The 16,072-nt window shown below is 41.2% G+C and overlaps 2 long non-coding RNA genes across 2 annotated transcripts in view; one reads left to right on the forward strand and one right to left on the reverse strand.

Moving 5' to 3' along the window:
• Positions 1–207: 207 nt before the first annotated feature.
• On the forward strand, positions 208–8,877 carry LOC144587922 (uncharacterized). Its single transcript, XR_013543179.1, has 2 exons — positions 208–3,538; positions 5,876–8,877. It is a non-coding gene; the product is annotated as an uncharacterized LOC144587922 (long non-coding RNA).
• Positions 8,878–12,370: 3,493 nt separating this feature from the next.
• The window catches only part of LOC144587923 (uncharacterized), a 28,966-nt gene continuing 25,264 nt past the window's right edge, over positions 12,371–16,072 (reverse strand). The window contains exon 2 of the long non-coding RNA XR_013543180.1: positions 12,371–13,397. This is a non-coding gene — a long non-coding RNA (uncharacterized LOC144587923). The remainder of the gene's footprint in view (positions 13,398–16,072) is intronic.

A 16,072-nucleotide genomic window follows, 5' to 3' on the forward strand; every position in this document is an offset into this window, starting at 1 on the left:
AACAGCTTCTTCTTCCCAGCTGCTGCTTCGTCACATCCCAGTGTCTCTCAGTGTCTCTCAGTGTGTGTGTCCCTTCACCACACAGGCATCACATATTTATACAGTACAGCCCCTCCTCCTGATGTCCCGCCTTCCACTCCCCATAGGATGGAACTTTCCCTCCAAACCCATGACAGACAGGTAACATCAGTGCTGTTATGTAACAGTGACAAGGGTGATCTACTAGAGAGAATGACAGAACACCATTAGCAGTTACCTACAGCTCTCAACAGAAACCACTTAGAGATATCATCGATGACCTTCAGCCATTCTGAACAAGAACACTTCCCTCTCCCAAGTTTTGGAGCGCCAGCCCATATCTGTCTACCGACAAACCCCCAACCTCGAACAACTACTGATACTCAACGGGCAACGCAACATGGAACAAGATAGGAACAAGACCCTGCCCATGTCTCAGTGCCAGCTGTGTCCCCCTATAAAAAAATGACAGAACTCTCAAGGGCCCCACTAATGACAGCTACAACTTCAGAGTTCAGTTTATTTGTTCTTCCTGTAATATATTTTATGCCATTGTCTACGAGCAGTGTCTCCCAGCATTTTGCATAGGACAATCTCTGCAAAAGAGAATGAATGGACACAAATCTGACATCATGAATGGCAACATAGAGAAACCATTTTCAGGAAACTTCAGTCTCACCGGATGATCTCTTATGGTTCTCAGTGTGTCCATTGTATGAAAAGGGAAGAACGAAGGGAGACTTTAGAAGGAGGCAGCAGAAAATGGCTACATAAACAAGTCCTGGTACATATTCAAGGGTCTCAATAGAGATAAAGGATTCCTAGTGGGCAACATACATTAATAATTCAGGTTTCTGTAATAGTTTAAGGTCTAAACAGTTTTCCTCCCACCCCCTTGACCTCTGTGCCAGAAACATTTCTTAACATTCTGTGGCCAAATTCATCTGCCCACAGCTAATACCTTGGCTAGGACCTGCTAACTGAAGTGATTAACAGCTTGATAGTCTCATACCTATGTAAACAACCCACTATCACTTTGTCCATTATTGGTATCCTCACTTGGTCATGGGAATGTATATAAATATGCTGGCCCTGTATTTTCCCTCCTGTGTCTGAAAAAGTAGGTTTTGATTGATAAAAACATGCATTGAAACAAGTAAACCTGTTATTCTTTAAAGTGCTGAGTGTCTAGCATGGTGTAGTGGATACAGTCATGGACTAGGACACAAGAAACCTGGGTATGAATACACACTCAGTCATGGGAGCTCATGATGAGTGTGTGGATGGGATGATATTGGTAAGACTACTTGTTAAACATCTCAATTAATTTAAAAGCCCTGTTAACTTGATAACTTGAGAACACTTTAAAGTGCTACATTATTTTAACTTTTTTTTCAACATCTTTTTTTTGCCAACATCTTAAACATACAATATGTCATGTTGGAGGCTGGGGCAGTTGTATCAGTGGTATTCAGCAACTATCCATTCTATGCTTGTATGGCTCTTCATTGCATGTAGATGTCAATGATGTACATGTAGCCTGCAATGATGTACATACAGCCTGAAAAAGGTCAGTGAACTCTACCTAGCCACAAGGTCCGGTGATCACTACACAAAAAAGACTAGCTAATGACACCCATCAATTAGAGTGACAGATCATCTCCCCCTCCTTATTGCAACAATACACCCATAACAAAAAACACCCTGATCACCATATTCATCCAATCTCCTGAAAAGGACAAAAAGCTGATCCCACAGCTACAAATACTAAACTATCTCACACACTACACCAGAACACAGAGTTCTAACTTCTGTCCTCTGAAGATGCCAGCCACAGAGACTGGTGGAACTTTAGGAAGAAAAACCTTCAGCACATGGCCAAACAGCCCGAAAAACCTACAACAACCATCGGATCCCGGACGTGAAAGTCTTTGAGATGTTCATGCACTTTATCTATTCTTGTTTGTACTTTCACTGGGGTATAATTAAATCACAGCAAATGAAGCACTTTCCACAGTTAACAAGCTCCCTTCTTCCATATCCATTATTAGAAGGTAGAGCTCTTAAGTATGTGTATCAAATGTGATTATGATGTGGGCAATGTGGAATGACTGTAGGAGTGTGCACACTGGGCCAGTTTTAACACATGAATGAACATTTGTAAAGCCCAATGATCTTTCAGAATTGGCATGCTGATTCCATCAAAGGGCAGTACCTGATCTTGGAGATTTAGAGAGAAGTGGAACAAAATAAAATAATACACATAGACCTGTTAATCCAATAGGGCCAATTGATGTGCACTGGGGAGTCAAATTCCATTCTGGATTTCATAGTTATCTGTTGTGTTTTATAGTTCAAATCCTGATTAGGATGTTTCCCCCCAATGTTCAGAAAATTAACTTAGTTTACCAACTGATAGATCTGGTGCTTGTTTTCATTGTCCATTGCAGATTGCATTGACTGACTGATGAGTAAAATTATCATAACCCCTGGTTGTTTCACAATAACTGACACATTGCTAGGCATTCTCCTCCTTCTTCCACTGTAAATCACAGCGTTAATTGTTCTGGCCAGGTTTCATCAAAACCTTTGTTACATCTCAGTCAACTCTCATTATCCAGGTTGTACGACACTCTTGAGTTCTTTGGCACAGGGGAGTCTTGCACCACTTTAACCAGAAGGAAAATAAAGTTGCAAGGCTGACAAGTCTCCCAGAGGCCATCTAACATAACTGGTTAGTGCCAGAACAATATCCAATCATTGAAACAGTGGATGGGATGGGGATGCAATCATAACTGGCAGTATTTTAAATGGAGCCAGAAAATCAGGGGAAGAAAGAGAGGTGAATGGTTGATAGAACAGACTAAATGTCAATGCCACCAGCAGTTTGGAAGTCCAACAAAGACTTCTACCGAGAGACTAGGCAAAGGATATGGACAGCTTGGTTGTAGTTTGCCACAGTTGACATAGTAGCATCTGAATGCTTTTCTGTTATTATTGTGTGCATGTACCCAGGTCCTTCATGATGGTGGTGGTGGTGGTGGGCTCTAAAAGGGTCTAGTGATCCAGACACAAGAGTCAGAGTTCATGTTTCATTTGCAGCTCAACTTTCCTGAACTAGATAATGAAGTCATTATAGCCATACAAACCATTAAACAATTTGCTCCTTTTAGTCCACTCTTTGCAAGCCTTCAGGCCAAAGAAGGGGAGTGGCTACTTCACCCTTCCATTCCAAGTCTTCAGATGCTCAGAATTGCCCCTGCCTCAGTCCTCTGCCCCAGGAAGATGTCATATGTTGGGTGGCTTGTATCTCTGTGTCTTACTGCCAGAAGTGGTTAAAATGTCTTTGCCTTCCTTCTTCTTTTCTGTTTATAATATCTGGATCTCCCTCCTTGCTTATAGAGCCTTTGGACCTTGCCTTCCACCCTGATTCTTATCCTTTATCAGTGGTTTCCCACATTCTGACCCTTCATGTCATTCTGTCATCTCCTCATTCGCTTCCATTGTGAATTCCAGTGAGGTGAGTGACTTCCCTGGTGGCAAAGTGGCCATTTTTCATGAGTAGGGTAGTTCAGAAGAGATCTCCTGGGGGACAACTGGGGTGGAAGGCATGGAAAACACGGGAGATGACAATATAGCAGATTTCCCTGGGGCCCCTTTGTATACTGCTGCAAGAAATCTCTAAAGCAGCATTGAGTGTATCTCTTCCCATGTTATAGAAAGAAAGGAAGAATGGAATGCAATTTATCAATGTGTAGATCTTCTCGAGACAACATATTTCAGCAGTAGTTTGGATTAATATGATTATTACAGTCCGTGACCTTTTGTTTTAACGTAAAGGCTCTAAGTTTCATGAAGATGATTTTGGTGCTATACTTAGCACAAGCCGCCTAGAGTGGTCCTGACCCGACCAGATAGGCGGGATATTAAATAAATAAATAAATAAATAAATAAATAAATAAATAAATAAATAAATAAATAAATAAACACAATCAGTTAAAAGATACGTGAGGGTAACTGAAGAAGCACTCAGGAGGCAGTGTCCTTCCCAGGTTTCAGAATCCAGCTCTGTAGCTTTGCAGGTATTTCTTCCTCTTCTAATCCATAATAGTCTTCCTGGTTTTGTTCTTAAGTATCCCAGAGCTGGCTGGATAGCTCAGTGGTTTAGGTAGAGGTCAGGAGTTCAGTTCCTCACGGTGTCTCCTGTTAAGTACAGTCAGCCTGTGTAGCCTTGGGCAAGATGCCCAGTCCCAAGGTGCCCCCAGAAGAAGGAAATAGTAAACAACTTCTACGTATTCTCTACCTGGTAATTTCTGCTAAGAAATAGACCAGGAATCAAAAGTGGATGACCTGCACACATTGGAGGTTTTGTACACAAATTTTGAAGCAGGTTTCTGCACAACATTTAGATTTTGTCACTCAGTTACTCCCTCTTCTTTGTTTCTACTTGCTATGACAAGTGCCTCATACAAAGCTTAATTGCCTCTCATGAAACCAAGCATGTGGAGTGGCCCCTGCTATCTTTAGGGCTCTAGTGTGTCATTTTGCTACTATACTCCAAAACTGTTACCTTTTCTTTTGCAGCCTCCAAACCAATATATTTTATAAGGCAATAATTTGTGGTATCAAACAATTGCTGCTACAAACCATGTCCAAATATCATGTTCAGTCTGCGAATAAAATCCTTTGCAATAATAAGTCCTGTAGATTCTCCTTCTCTTTGCATGCTATTAAAATGGTAAACTATACTTCCTTTGTTCTTGTGTATCTATCAGTCGCATTGATGCTAAACAACTGTGGTATTTTGGTGTCATCTTTGAATACCCTGGTTCACCTGTCTAGTCCAAAGCAAAATTGTTTGCCGTATTTTCAGTCACCCTTTGCTTTTAAATTTATAATGACAGTGAATCATAAAATGCGCCCCACAGGGTTCTGGTGGCAATGGGACACTTTCTTCTCTGCTGAGTTCTTCAGATTCTTTGTGTTCAATTCAAAAGAAAAGGCAAGTTTCTAGCCTTTATAGAAGCTAAGAAATGGTGCAAAATGCAGGCAAAATATGCAATTAGTATTATTTTGACTTCCTTGACAGTTTATGTAGGGATTCAGCATTTTCAAACCAATGCCTGAAGTGATATGAGCAGTGGTTAATACTGTACCCTGGTTATGAGGAGAAGGAGCATTGTAGTTTGTTTTTAATTTAAAGCCTTTGTGGTAATGGTGTGGTTTCCTCAGGGAAGGCAACTGCTGCACCATATTTTTTAAAAAACAGAAATCCAGGATTTTAATAGCTGTAATCAGGCAGCAGTGTACAGGTTTTATTTAACAAGCTGCCCCTCCCTCAGAGTCTGGTAAACATTTCAAAAGCATCCTTCCAATTCATGAGCTAAAATCCATTATTATTATTATATTATTCATCATGACAATGCTTGCCAGTATTTTCCATCAAGTCCTGATCAGTGACTCAGTGGTTTTAGTGATGTTAATGTTTTATCATTTTAATACTTTATTATGATTTGCTTGGAAATTGTTGGAATGGAAAACAATATATATATAAAGGCAAACAAGCAATCAAGCAAATAGCAGGAGGTGAGACTACAGCCAAGAGACTGTGAGCTATGCCAGTCTTACAAACTAGTCGTTATATCCATTTTACTGGTGAGGTATGAATGTTGCACAGCAGCCCTGGAGTAGAGTGGTTCAACCTTGTTTTCTGGTCTCTTTATAACTGCAGTGGGAAACTGACACTGAATGTAGCAACAATGCAATGTACAGTATAAAAGGACAATGACTGTGTGATATGTGTGTAAATATTTTGCTATGAGAGAGGCTATAAGTTTTTTATCTTTTTTCCCCTCAGAGACTGGGTGGGATTTTCCCATTTTTTCCTTACTCAACATGGCTGTGTTTACTTCCTGTTGTAAATTCACCATCATCTGTTGTCTGGAGAGTGGAAAACAGAAGGGGATTAATGGTGCATTGGTAAGTTCATATCCCCTATTAATTTATTAACCATGTCCAAAGACTTTTACAGGGGAGAAAAGAATGAGAAGAAGGATTTAGTTGAAAAGACACTGCTGGGACAGGAGATCTGCTTACTGAGAATCAACAGAGGATTTAAAAAAAAAACAACAACCCTAAATATGAATTTCCCAGCAGCCTTGGGTGTCTGCCCAGGTCTTGTCCTTGTTCAGCTTACAGTCATGTCAGAAATCTCTGAAAACACATGAATACATGCAACTGGAGGTTTTACCTTCTGTTTTGACAAGGTCTACCTCTTAGCTCCAAGGACTGTTCCAGGGACCCAGGGACTATGTATCCAAGCAGCAGTGACATCCATTTTTGAAGATTTCTACTACTCTGTAGAATATGTGGACTTCTTGGTTACAGTCAGTGCTTGGAAGTAATGTATCACAAGTCATATTACCTATAGTCTATTGCTTTTGTGGGGAAACGAGTGCATAATAATAGCCCTTTGAGAAAAGTACAGAATTGTTGCTTTCTGCATAATGAGGCACATTTTATTAACTTTTCTGTTTACCTTTTTTTTGTGAAGAAGAGTTCTCATGGGGCACTTTAAAAGTTTCCCACCCCTTTCAATTTTCAGGCAATTTCCCTTCTTTAGTTGCCCATCAAAAAACAAAAACAAAAACAAAACCTGGACACAAAATGTAATGAAAAGCAGCAAAAAGTATGATAAGTAATGTAACAGGCTACCTTTTTTATTTGTTTGCAAAATTTGTAGTAACATTAGACAATGAGTTAGATAATGAATTGCTTTTAAAAAGTACCTTTCTAAAATCTGGTTGTGGCATCTCTTTCTACCTAGCTTACATTGCACACATTTCTTCTGCTGGAGCACTTTTCCCCCCACAACAGGCAATATCCAACAGATGTAGCATTCTAAACTGCTGCCTTTCAGTTCTGGGGTGGGTAGGTGGAATAAACCCTGCCAGCCAACAGCTCTGGGGAAGCTCCTTACTCTCCAGAGCGGAGAGTTAGCTTGAAAACTAGAACTAACGGTGGGAATTCATTTTGCTGTAGGCTTTCTCGGTGCTGATATCTTCATTACTACAATCTCAGACTCCTGCCCTGCCTCCTTCAGCAGCTTGTACCTAAACATTGCCTAATCCAACCAACTTTTATTGGTTCCTTGCTTCCTTGTGATGTCATGATCATTTACCAACTCCGATCAGGTTTATGCCAGATATGCAGGGTTAACATTTCCACTAAACAGCTGGTGCTAAGCTTATAACTGTAAGTGCCAAATATCTTTGGGAAGCAGCCCATGAGAAAACCAGCATTTAAGACCATAAAGCAGGAGCTAAGAGAATATTCAAGAAAGTCTCTATATGTGGCGTTTGCTCCTCGTGGCTGACTCCCCAAACACAGAGCACACAAAGGCAAACCAATACTCCTTTTCACACACTGCCACTAGTTGATTACTAAATCAACATACTTTACTTATGGAAGGATGAAGATGAAAGTCCAAAACTCACTGTCTTTTAAATAAAACAAGCTTATTGATTACAGATGTTTGATAATTAATCGTAAGTAACTTCTACAGGTTTATTTATCATCAATTTCAACCTTCTATTTGTTATAACAGTATTTATTCACTCTTCCCACTAATCACACCTCAGATTTCCCAAATACCACACACTCTCTCTCTTTCCACTCTCATCTCCCTCTTGACTCTGACTGCTCTAACTGACTGACTGTTCCCTCTCTGACTCCGCCTCTTTTTACATATCTCTCTGCTCCAACTCTCAGCAACACTAGCCTGCAACATGAATATGCATGACTACTTAACATAATAAGGGTGAACACTACACTATATACTTGGGATTAACCAAATCTAAGCATGTTTACGAAGTATCCACTAGACTAGTCATACTAACTTCAATTGTGTCTGCACTCATGGAAGTCCAAGTATGCCCTTCCAGTATATAAGCAAACTATGACAAGGGCAGAAAGAAAATCCTTCACATATATTCTGATTCTGCCCCTCACCCCATTCCAAGACAGTTTGAAAAACTGAAAAAGATTTATATCTTTGATGAAACCCACCAGCTTGGTGTTGATTCTTTTTTCTCTACCTGTAGGTAAAAGCTAATTGCTTCCTAGATTGATGAAAATGTTAAGATGCAGTTACTTCCTCCATTACCACTTGGGTAGATGACTCTCACTAAAAATTTGTGAATTTCCATCAGACTCTGCTCAGAGGCAAGTGTACAGCTACCCAGAAATAAATGGAACACTTACCTTTGGTACAGTGACAAAGGGCTGAAATGTAAAGCGTGTCCAACCCCTGAACGAAACCAGCATTTTAGGCATTTTTTTTTAGCCTATCATATAAATTTGAATATTTGTAGATATAAAAGGGTAGCAACTTATAAAGGGAGCAAAGTGAGGGGAGGAAAGGACTAAAACTATTAAGCATATGAGTTTCCCCAACTGTACAGTAATTTTGCTTCAGATGTAAAAGGCCGATTACTTCGTGACAGCTGGTTTGTAAGTGCATTAAATGGACAGAGGCAAAGAAAATGTCCTTCAAGATGAATTTCTTGTCATCCTTTCTTGTGGAAAGAGGTTTATCCTGTCCCTTCAAAATCTGTAGGGTATCCTATTTTTTTTTCAGTCGCAAAAATATATTTGGTTTTCTTTGAAGATGAATAAAACTGGGATGCTATTATATTCAGTTCCCTACTTTGCAACATCCAGAAATTCCTTTGCTATTAATACGCTCGAGAAACAGATTTCTTTGATTTTTTTTCCGTTTAGAAGATCAAAAGCTGTCAGAAATTGTTTCAAAAGAAAAATAAATCTTTGAGAAGTTGGATTTGAAATAATGAGTCTCCCGCATATTGCATATACAGTGCGTGGAACAGTTTAATGATAGCTGTTATAATTCTGTTGTCTTGCTAGCAGCTTCACTCACCTATATCAAATATTCAATCACTTCCCTTTTTTTCTCACTATGGATCTAATACCAGGAGACTGGAGAGAAATTATATGTTACCTATTATTTTAAAGTATTATTTAATGGTTAAAATTTTCCTTCTCAGGCTGTATGGATTTCATTGGCCGAAAGGATTAATTACTTTCTTTTTATAAATCTTTTTTTTTAATTTCATCATTAAAATCTGGAGGATAAGAAAAACATCAACCTGCAAATAAGACGGGAAATTTCCCCTTAATATTTTCTTACAGAAGACATCCTATAGCTTAGTTATATCTAAGGCACAGCTGTCTTGTGTGTGAAAACATTCCTTGCAATCAACCAACACACACAGCTCTTGAAATACCATCGTATTATTATTTGCTATGAAACACGGAACACTGCTGATCTTAGGGACATGTTCCAATGAATAATAACTTCAAAAAACATTATCAGGAAATACGGGTGCCTCATCACTGAGAAAGGAGGTAATAACGGAAGAAAAGAGGCATACTACATGACAAAAAAATTGACACTACACCCTGCTGGAAAGAGGCTTGAATTTCTATAGTTCTTACCAACAGTGCTGAAAGTGTATTTATGTGGGGGGATAAAGGAAATGGCTGGTTTTAAAAATAGGCTGTCCACAGATAAATGAAGTTTTTAGAAGCAGATGTGGTCCCAGGATATTTGGTCCACTTCTTGCATTTGCTGTCCTAAATCTTTCCTTCATTTAAGACCTGATTGGGGCAATCATCACGTTTGTTCATAACAAAGCTTTATACATGGTACTCTAGAGAATGTGAATGGCAACCAGTTTCAAGCATTTGAATACAATCCAAACAGCATAAACACAATTTTTAAAAAGCGAGCTGCAGAGGGTTGACAGGTCTCAGGCAGCTGGTATGAATCTCAGAGAATTGTCATACTTCTCTGGATCTCCTGGAAGGATACAAATCTCAGGCTGAGGAGAAAGTTTGGTTTTTGTTGGAGGAGGTTGTTTTAAAACCTAAGCACCTGTTTATACTCATTGCCAATTATGTCTGGGATCACCAGGTCAATGTGAAGAACTTTGTATGTATGTGGTGACTGCAGAATATTGGTGCAAGACCTGTAAAAGGACACTGGGCCTATTCTCTAGTTGAAAGTGGGCCTTGGTTGGCATTACTCTCTTCCAGTCTGGGCAGGGTCATTTTACTGCCTGAGACAAAACAACAAATGGAACCCTATTTTAGTTGTTCTGGGTTTTTCGGGCTCTTTGGCCATGTTCTGAAGGTTGTTCTTCCTGATGTTTCGCCAGTCTCTGTGGCCGGCATCTTCAGAGGACAGCAACCTGTGCTCCAGAGCACAGGTTGCTGGTGAAACGTCAGGAAGAACAACCTTCAGAACACGGCCAAAGAGCCCGAAAAACCCAGAACAACCATTAGATCCCGGCCATGAAAGCCTTCGCGAATATATTGAACCCTATTTTTCCAAAATTAGGGCATGTAACATCCTAGGGCAACCAAAATGTTGCCATTAAGTATACCTTCCAAGTTTGGGGCACTTGCTGAAGATTTTGCAACAGCCATTATCCCTTGCAGGCAGGGGAAAAGAGTGATAATAAATTAACTGGCTGGATTGCTCAGTGCTTTGGTTATCTGGCTGCAGAGCCAAAGTTTGGGAGATCAATTCCCTATTGTGCCTCTTTTGAGTAGAGCCAGCCTGTTTGGTCGTGGGCAAGCTGCATAGTCCCAGGGCATCCCCAGAAGAAAGGAATGATAAATCACTTCAGAGTATTCTACCTTAAAAAACCCTGGAACAGGTTGCAATGAGTCAGAATTGGCTTGATAGTGTGTGCATGTGCATACACAGACACGCATGGATGCACACACACTACAATAACTTAATTAACTCAGAATTTGCTGTCCCTTCATGACATGGAAATGTGCTGCCTTAGCTGGCTACCTCCTTTTCTCTAACGGTCCTGAAGTTGGAGAGAATTTTTTTGTCCAGGAATATATGCTATTTTTAAGAAAACTATAAAACAGGGAGTCATGTAGAATGACCTCTAAACAAAGGGATGTGTGTTTGTTATACTAGCAACAGTCAAATATATTGTGTGTATGTGTGTTGAATTTCTTTTCATCCCAAATATAAAACATTTAGTGCTTCATAAAGCAGCTGCTATTTAAATTGCCAATAATGTTTAACATGAATTTGCACACCACTACCTATCCTCATACTGTATAATTTATAACACTAAGCCCTTTCAATACTCCAAAATGCCAGATAAACTTTTCTCATTTGCTCTTAATTTGGTCACGCAGGATAATACCAACATCTGAAGGCTCTTTAAACTCCTTTTTAAAATGCATTCCTGAAAGCACCACCAATGCTACCTCTGCTCCTTGTCATCTTCCATAATTATTTCCAATCCAAAGCAGTCCTTAATGCGCTTATTAATCTGGCATTCTCCTCAGTGTGAAGCACATTCAGCTCTATTAATTTTTAAAAACCCCTTTCTATGGGGGACTGCAGATGCTTGGCTATTACTGAAAAGCTATTAGAAGTTAACACCTTTCTCTTCCCCAGAGACTGGCAGCATCCAATGCCTCCAAATGCCACCCTATTTTACATTATCAGCTGCTAAGACTAAGTATTAAAGACTTTTTTTTAATATAAACTTCTGAACTGCTAATGCTATTATTAGCTAATGGCAGAATTCTGCATAGCGTTTAGCTACATATACTTGGTGCATGGAGACAGGCAGGGAGATTTTTATTTATTTGTTCCTGTATAATAATGTTGCTCCCCCTCTCCCCATGCATTACAGAAGATGACTCCCAGGAGGTTTATGCCATTTATGTGATATTCCCTTGAGAAGACATTCCTTAGGCCTTTGCTCAAATCTTTATATTTATCCTCCTTCTAATTTTAATTGAGTCCAATGTTCAAAGACTACTGGATGCCTGTGTATAATAAAGTCACGTAATAGATCGGTTTACATAGGCTGTGATCCAAACAGCCTCATGCTCCCTTGCTCCTGCTCCCTCTCTCCCTCCCTCACCCACATGCACACCAACACATAGACATCATTTTTCTCTAGCCCTTTTAATTGTTCAATATCTACATTCTCTAATGCACAAAGAGGTAAAGAGAACTAGTACTGCCTCTGCTACCATAACTTGCTTATGCATAGCAGTACATCACAGAAGTGAGGACTTGTCGATCCATGTTCTCCAAATTCCATGAAGCACTAGTCCCCCCCTCTATTCAGCACTGATCTGGCCTCATCTACAATACAGTGTCCAGTTCTGGACACCGCACTTCAAGAAGGATGCTAATTATCTGGAGCAAGTTCAGAGGAGGGCAACAAGCATGCTCAGAAAACTGGAAGCCAAGCCCTGTGAGGAAAGACTGAAAGAACTGGGCATTTATTTATTTATTTATTTATTTATTTATTTATTTATTTATTTATTTATTTATTTATTTATTTATTTATTTATTTATTTATTAAACTTATATGCCGCCCATTTAGACATAGTCTAATCTGGGCAGTTTACAAAACACAGAGTAAAAACAATTGATATATAATGACAATTTGCAACATTTACACAACAGACAATAGTTAAATATAAAGGAAGAGGTAAGTTAAGTAATGTCCGGAGGGAAGGCCTGTCTATATAACCAGGTTTGAGTTGGTTTTTAAAAATGCCCAGTGAGGGAGCCAAATGCATCTCAGGGGGGAGTTTGTTCCAGAGCCTGGGATCCACTGCTGAGAAGCTCCGGTGTCTTGTTTTTTCTTTCCGGGCCTCCCTCGGCATTAGGCTCCTCAGTTGACCCTACTGGCTAGATCAGGTGATACGAACAGATCTAGGTGGGAGGAGGCGTTCCACCAAGTATCGAGGTCCTAAACCATTTAGGGCTTTGTATGTGAACATTAAAACTTTGAAATCAACATGGAATCGAATGGGCAGCCAGTGCAATGTGGCCAGAATGGGAGTGGTATGTTGATGTTTCCTAACCCCACTAAGAAGTCTGGCCTCTGCATTCTGCACCATTTGGAGTTTCCGCATCAATCTCAAAGGTAGCCCCATGTAGAGCACATTACAGTGGTCTAATCTCAAGATTATGAGCACATGGACCAAGGTGGTGAGTGCCCCCACGTCAAGAAAGGGATGCAGCCGGGCAATCTGCCGAAGATGGAAATAGGCAGTGCGGACGCCATCTGAGTTTCCATGGTGAGCGCCCGGTCCAGATGTATCCCCAAGCTGCAAACCTCACTCTTCACAGTAAGAGTCACCCCCCCCCAAAAAAGAGAGGGAGTTTCCCAAACCACTGACAGTGGATCCACCCACCCTCAGGACCTCCATCTTGTTCGGATTCAGCCTCAGCCCATTTTCTTGCATCCATTGCAGTACAGACTCAAAGCAGCGGTGAAGGGACAGAATAGCATCCACTGTAGTTGGAAAAAAGGAGATGTAGAGCTGAGTGTCATCAGCATACTGATGGCACGATGCTCCACACCCCCTGATGACCCCACCCAGCAACCCCATATAGATGTTAAACAGCATTGGAGAGAGGGTTGAGCCCTGCAGAACTCCACAATTGAGGCTCCATGCGGCCGAGTCCCCCTCCCCAAGCTGGACTCTCTGAAGATGATCCTCCAAGAAAGATCAGAACCAGGCCAATGCCAGGCCACCAATTCCCAGCTCGGAGAGCCTCCTCAGGAGGATACCATGGTCAATGGTATCAAAAGCAGCTGAGATGTCGAGGAGGACCAACAGAGACAGTTTTCTCCATTGGCCTCCCTCAATATGTCATCTACCAGGGTGACCAATGCAATTTCTGTACCATGGTGTGGCCTGAAGCCCGACTGGAATGGATCCAAGGCATTTGTTTCATCCAAATGCACCTGAAGCTGATCGGCCACCACTCTCTCAACTACTTTACTAATGAAAGAAACATTGACAACGGGCCTATAGTTGCCAATATCGTCCACCACCAAATTTGGTTTCTTTCTTATGGGCTTAATGAGTGTCTCCTTGAGGGCAGGGCCCCCTGCCCTCCCGGAAAGATCCATTAATTATCGCTGAGGTCCAGTCTGTTGTTATGGACCTGGCTACTTTGATTAGCTAGGCTGGGCAAGGGTCAAGAGACGAGGTGGTGGCCTGACAGCGGTCAAGCGCTTTGTCTATAATATTTGGTGTCACCGGCTGAAAGAGATCAAAACTTACCGGGTGGAATGCTGGACATCTCTGCTTGATCCCCTGTATCCAAAAAAGGAGAGAGCTCCTAGCAGATGGCCTCCACTTTAGATTTTTAAAATGCTGCAAATTGGTTGGATGAGATACGTACTAGAAGGAGGCCCATCATTTCGACCTATTCTGGATAGGTCACAGACTATACGGAAAAGTTCTACCTGCTGATTTGAAGCCTCGCTTATACAGTTAGCGAGGTAAGCTTGAGTAGCAGCCCTTATCTTAGCAAGATAACAGTTGGTCGCGACCCTGACAGCTACCTTATTGTGATCTGTCTGTTTCTGTCTCCATATGCACTCTAGCCTTCTCCTATTTTGCTTCATCTCTCGTAGCTCCTTATTAAACCAGGGTGCAGGCCGAGCTCTGTATTGGAGAGGGCGTTTAGGAGTGATCATGTGTACAGCCCTGGTGGTGGCTGTAAACCGGCCATCAACCAGAGCCTTGACAGGAGCACCAACCAGATCTACCAGAATCCCTCTCACAGAATCCTAGAATCCTACAGGATCCAGTAGCCTTCGAGGGCAGACCATTATAATGGGTCCTTGCTCCCTGCCAGGTGGGAGGGCCATTGAGAGGTTACATTTTACTAGGTGGTGATCAGACCATGGCAAGGGAACCGACATGAGGTCAGCCACCATCAGACCATAATCACTCCAGTTGGTGGAGAAAACTAGGTCTAGCATGTGACCACCTGCGTGGGTTAACATGTTGGGACATGTTCAAGGAAGCCATGGTTTCCAAGAACTCAAGAGCTGGACTAGATGTCTCAGTCCCTGAATGGATGTTGAAATCACCCAAGACCAAAAGACTCGGGGGTTCCTACAGTGCCGCAGAGACAAAGTCCACCAGCTCTGGTAGAGAGATGGCTGGGTCATGGGGAGCGCAGTAACCCAGCAAAATCCCAATACCAATCTGGCCTCTGTTGACATGTGGAGGGCCTCCAGACCTGGCTTCGCCTACCACAGAGTGCCTAGTAACCTCCAGGGTGTTTTTATATACAATGGCCGCTCCCCCATCCCTCCAGTCTACTTTGGTGCTGGACAGCATAACCGGGAGGACAGACAAGGGCAGGGGAGGACCCCCACTAATCCAGGTTTTGGTTATGCATGCCAGGTCTGCATCCTCTTCCAGAATAAGATCATAAATAAGCTGGAATTTATTAGATACAGACCTGGCATTCAATAGCACCAATTTTAGAGTGGAGGGTAGGCTGATCTGGCTACCTCGATACTGACAGTTGGTAAGAGTCCCAGGATGGTGTACAGCTTTCAAACATCTGTTCACGGGTTTTCTGACATGAGTAGGGACCCTGCCAGCACCATATCTCCCTCTACCCATAATCACCCAGCCTTCCACTCCATACCAAACAGCAAAAAAGAAACCCAGAGAAAACACCAGAGAAAGCCTGGGGGGCGGGATTAATATAGTTGAACAGAAATGTGATATGAGGATTTAGCAAAAAAGTACCAAACATATATAACAAAATAGCATTACACTAAACTGTAACAATAATCTAATTAAATAATTTAAAGTGCATATAATTCAAGAAAAGGAACATAGAACAATTGGCATTAAAATGGATGAATTAAAATAAATACAACAAAACAATTTAACATAAAGATAACATAGCCATAAAATAGAACTGAAATAAAATAAACAATATAAATAGAGAAGCTATAAAGAGAAAACAAAATTAAATGCAGATTCCCCCCCCCCACAGTACAATAATCTAAATGAATAGAAGATTAAACCCAAAAATCTTCTCCCCCCCCCCCACTCAAAGTCCTGTTCTGTCGTGTTCTGTCTGGCGATCTTGTTGTTCCAGGAATGATTAAAACACTTGTGAGACTCATCTTGTATTTGGGATGAGTTT

The sequence above is a fragment of the Pogona vitticeps genome, chromosome 3, assembly GCF_051106095.1.
Source record: "Pogona vitticeps strain Pit_001003342236 chromosome 3, PviZW2.1, whole genome shotgun sequence".
Taxonomy (NCBI): Eukaryota; Metazoa; Chordata; class Lepidosauria; order Squamata; family Agamidae; genus Pogona; species Pogona vitticeps.